Source organism: Canis aureus, chromosome 3 (genome assembly GCF_053574225.1).
Source record: "Canis aureus isolate CA01 chromosome 3, VMU_Caureus_v.1.0, whole genome shotgun sequence".
Taxonomy (NCBI): Eukaryota; Metazoa; Chordata; class Mammalia; order Carnivora; family Canidae; genus Canis; species Canis aureus.
This window is the reverse complement of record NC_135613.1, coordinates 48,103,820-48,109,152: the sequence shown is the minus strand read 5'-3', so window position 1 is coordinate 48,109,152 and position 5,333 is coordinate 48,103,820.

Here is a 5,333-nt window from a genome sequence, read left to right as displayed (position 1 = left end):
CCAACTGATTTTTCTATTGTTCTCAACAATACCCTAGGGCATACAGTGTTCTACAAAGAATCCAATCAACTCTGGCTCTTTTGAAGAATTTGTGTATGGTCCATAATTGATTATTTGTTCTGACTCCAGAAGGGCTCCTCCTACCTGTATTATTCTCTTGTTCTCTCCTGCAAACCAGCCAGCCTACAGTTCAGCCTGTCTTGAAGATCCTCCTAATTGTCTTCACCCAGTACTTCCACTATTCTTGAGAGCACCTTTATTTTTATTTATTTTTTTATTGGAGTTCAATTTGCCAACATATAGCATAACACCCAGTGCTCATCCCACCACAAGTGCCTCCCTCAGTGCCCATCACCCAGTCACCCCAACCTCCACCTTTAGGCTTGAGGTTCTTCTTCATTCTCTGGTGTAGATAAAGTCAGTTCCCTCGGGAAGAGAGTAGGAGCTGTTTTATGGCCAGTTTCTATCCCCAGGCAAACCTCTGAGCCAGGGTTCTGGAACCAGGGGTGAGGACAAAGGCAAGCTTCTCTCTAAATAATACCCCTACTTTAGATGGGGAGACAGGGGAGGGAGAAGCTTGAGGTCCTCTCAGCTTGCCTTTCCTGTTGTGGAACACCACCTCCTGAACCAGGGCAGGGCTAAGAGGGCCCCAGTATTCTCAGCACACAGCACTCAAGGTGCAGTAATAAGGTTGCCTTATTATTGTTCCATGAAAGGAGGGAGGCTGGGCAGAGGGGAGTTGCCACCTCTCAGACACAGTCACCCACTTAGCTTCAGCATTAGGTAGCTGGAACAGCTTGAGAAATGCTGACATCCTGCTCCTCCCAGGAAGAATGGCCTCCTACTGGGGCTAGGGGGAGAAGGGCCCTGTGTTGTCGGTCTGGGAGAAAAGGGGACCAGTGTTTTTGGTCTGAGGTGAAGGGGGGCTCTTTTGGTCTGAGGTGAAGGGGGGCCCTGTGTTGTTGGTCTGAGGTGAAGGGGGGCCTGTGTTGTTGGTCTGGGGAAAGGGGGGCCCTATATCATTGGTCTGGGGGGCAGGAGCCCCATGTTGTTGGCCGCAGTGGTCTGGACAGGAGTCTTCACCTCATTGAACCAAAACTAGGGTAAAGGGAAGGAGTGGTCTTGGTTCAAATACCACAGACTCTCATCTTTTTTACCAAATTTTCATGAATGGTCTTAAATGTTTTGTTTTGTTTTGTTTTCATTTTCTGTTTACCTTCTGGACCATTTTCAGAAGCTTTAAATATTCTGTGGGCCTCCTGCACTAGTTTTTGCAGGTTTCATGGGGTAGCAGGTCTGAGGAGCCCCTTGTGCCAACCTGCGGGTGTCTGTGTCTGAAGGCGGACGTTTGTTTTGTGTTGGGTTTTTTTCTCAATCTCTCTTGTTACATGCACAAAACCTTATGTAGAGCTCGGGTCAGAATAGAGGCTCAGGAAAGAAGTCCTCCAATCTGCCTCCTTGGAGTGTCAAGGATGTAGTCCAATCAAATGATGACAGAACTCTAGCTTTCACAGAATTTGAGATTCGGGGACCTCCCCACCCCAGCTCCGGACCCAGAGATGGAGGCCATGATCCATTTCTCTGTCCTGGTCTCAAGCTGCCATTTCCGACTCTCTTCCCCATAGGATCAACCCTGAGGGAGACGGGGTGTATTTGTCTCCTGTAGCTTCCATAACAAGTCTCCACAAGCTTTGGAGGCTTCAACAAGGCAAGATTAGGGACGCCTGGGTGGCTCAGTGGTTGAGTGTCTGCCTTTGGCTCAGGTCATGATCCCGGGGTCCTGGGATTGAGTCCCATGTCGGGCTCCCTGCATGGAGCCTGCTTCTCCCTCTGCCTGTGTCTCTGCCTCTCTCTGTGTGTTTCTCATGAATAAATAAATAAAATCTTCTAAAAAACAAAAACAATGCAAGAGTTTTCTCTGTAGTTGTAGAGGCCAGAAGTCCAAAATCAGTGTCACCGGACTACTGTCAGGGCATGGGCAGGCTGGCTCTTTCTGGAGCTTCCAGGAGAGAATCCGGGCGGGGCCTCCTCGCTTCCAGAGCTGCGTGCCTCACACCCCTTGGCTCAGGGCCCCTTCCTCTGTCTTCGAAGTGGGGGTCGGGCCTCGGGCTTGGGGCACAGACCTGCTTCTCCCTGGTCCGATTTGCCCCGCTGGCTTGGATAATCGGGATCCTCTTCCCATCTCAAGATCCATACCTGAGCCACATCTGCAAAGTCCCTTCTTCAGATGAGGGAACATTCACAGGGCTCTGGGTGTCTTGGGGCCATTAATCAGCCTGCCACAGGGAATTAGAGCCTAAAGACCGAGAGAGCCTTGTGTGGCTGGCTCTGCTGTGCATGGCTTGGCTAGTGACCAATGTTGATTTCTTTCCTCCTGTGGGCAGCTTTTGAGGGACTTCCATTCCCAGCTATGATTCCCATGGTGGGCTTGATGCTCTCCCAGCTGCCAGATCTGATGCCCCCACATACTAGGCCTCCCGTCTACCCTCTGTTGGGGTGCCCGAAGTCCCCAACAGTCCCCCCAGTCAAGTCCCATCTGGTGGGGGTCCTGCTTTGTCTCTGGGAATCTGGTACATTTGTATCCCTACGATTTGCTGCTCACCCCAGCATGGCTCTCTTGACTGTGTACAGCCCAGGCTCCAGGCTGAGGTCATGTGACACAAGGATTCCGGCCTGGCCTGGCTCAGATCGGCCCAGGCTTAAACCCCAGCCCTGCCATGTACTAGCCATAGGCCCTTTGGAGAGCTACCTACCTTTTTGCGTGTGACCTGACACAGAATAAATACTCTGAAAAAGACAAAATAAACCAGCCAGCTGGCTCACAGGCCCCAGGGGACACATGCTTGGCTTCATCAAGAGAACCTTCCCCATGCCTGCATCTAGGCCCCTCAGATTTGGGCTGGGGGTGGATCCCAATCCCCTGGTTGCACCATTCTGAGGCTTTGAAACTTCAGCTAAAACTGAGCCGGAAAGAAGTGCCTTATAACATCCTGTCACGCTGGGGTCTGGGGCAGGAGGAAGACAGGGAGGGGCCCACGGAGAGACGAGGAAGGGGCCTTGGGGTGCTAGCCCAGGCCTGGCTGTCTGGGGCTCCGGGGCGGGTGATGGCTTCTCTATGTTCCTCTTCTTGCCCGACGACTTTTGTCTGTTTTTAAACTGAATCTTTTATTTTGAGATAGCTGTCGATTCACATGTAGCTTATCAACTTTTTACATAGCAAAATTTCAAGCCTTACAGAAAAGCTGTGAGAAAGGCACAAGGATGTGCTCATCTGCTTTCACCAATTCATATCTGATTGAGTTCATGGTTGTTGTTATTGTTGTTTTTGAAAGATTTTATATTTATTCATGAGAGACACAGAGAGAGGCAGAGACACAGGCAGAGGGAGAAGAAGCAGGCTCCCTGTGGGGAACCCGATGCGGGACTCGATCCCAAGATCCCGGGATCATGACTTGAGCCAAAGGCAGATACTCAACCGCTGAGCCACCCAGATGTCCTGAGTTCACGGTTTTTTTTTTTTTTTTTAATTTTTATTTATTTATGATAGTCACAGAGAGAGAGAGAGAGGCAGAGACATAGGCAGAGGGAGAAGCAGGCTCCATGCACCGGGAGCCTGATGTGGGATTCGATCCCGGGTCTCCAGGATCGCGCCCTGGGCCAAAGGCAGGCGCCAAACCGCTGCGCCACCCAGGGATCCCGAGTTCACGGTTTTTAATCTATAGTCTATAACTATACAGACATGCATAGAAATAAATGTGGAAGTCTGGACATACTCTGTCCACCAGGAACTACATTTTTAAAGTCTCGTAGAGGATGAGTCTATCACATATATGTATATAACGAGTTTCTATATGAGTGTGTTTATACATGATAAGTGTGTGTGTTTGTGTCCCCCCAGCTCTGCCTGTGTAGTGGGTCTAGAAACACTGTTAGCCCCAGAGTGCTAAATGCAGCTAATATCAGCTCAATCCTGGTTAAACACTATTTTCCACCTCTTCAGAGGTGGCTGATTCCAGGGCTGGCACAGGAGAAGTCTCGGATGAGCCTAGAACATACTGGCAGAAGGGAAGTGCTCAGAGAATGACAAACGCTTGGCAGAAGGACAAGGAGGCAGCCTGAAAGGGGCCCCACTGGCCAACTCTGGGACAGTTTGAGCATCCCATTTCAATCACTGTAGTCAAGGATTCTAACCCATTGACGAAAACAAGAAAACGTGATGCAACCATATTGATAGAAATGAAGGAGGAAAAACTCTCTTACAGAAAAAAAACAGTGTGACTTCACACTGATCCATCCAGTTCTTGTCCAACCCTACAGGGCTCTTCCTCACTTTGTCTTTCTAGGTTTGTGTCTCCTTTCTTTCCTGGAGAGAACCAGGGTTCGAAGCAACACCACCTCATTTATCCATTTATGCTCTTGCCCACCATACTCATGTAGTTGTTGCAGAAATGCTACGCTGATGCCATGGCCTGTAACAAGCCTACTCAGGAGAGGTCAACAGTTACTTGCAGTTCTTTTTGACCTTAAGGTCTCAATCATGCTGAGGATGCCTGGTGTTTAAACTGGAAGAGGTACTGGGGCCCCTGAGTGGAGTGAGGAGTTGAGCATCTGACTTTGGCTCAGGTCGTGATCGTGGGGTCCTGGGATCGAGTCCTGTAACGGGCTCCTGTGGGGAGCCTGCTTCTCCCTCTGCCTATGTCTCTGCCTCTTTCTGTGTGTCTCTCACGATGAAATAGATAAAATCTTTAAAAGTAAATAAATAAAAATAAACTGGAAGAGGTCCTTTCTGAATTGGGCTTTGGTGGATGAATAGGAGTCTCCCAGGGAGAGAAAAGAGAAGAGAGCCCAAGGTGAAAGGACACACAGGTACAAAAGGCAGGGGAATGAAAGAGCAATGTGGCCCCCCTACTATGGCTGGGGCCCAATGTTTGTTCACAACACGAGGGGATATAACAAAGGATGGAGATGAGCAGTGGTGGGTATGGGTAATGGCTTGGAAGAGCCTTGAATGTCAGACAAGGAGCTTGGGGTTGGTGTAACAGGCACTGAGGGAGTCCTGAGAGGCATCAGGGTTTAGAAAATGTGGGGGGCAGATTGGCAAGTTGGTGGGGGTGGTTGGGACCTTGAGATGCCTTGCCTGAGGAGTCAGGAGGGCTCTTCTCTGGAAACCTCCGTATATCATGTGTAACATGGGTGAGAAGAGGAGACACACTCCCAGGGCTGTGCAGGGACTCCCCAAGAGCCATATCTGGCCCTTTGGGGTGTGAGGTAGAGGCTGGGCCGCTCACATGCTCTCCGTGCTCAGTGATGTGTCTGCTTCCTGTTTCTCCTCC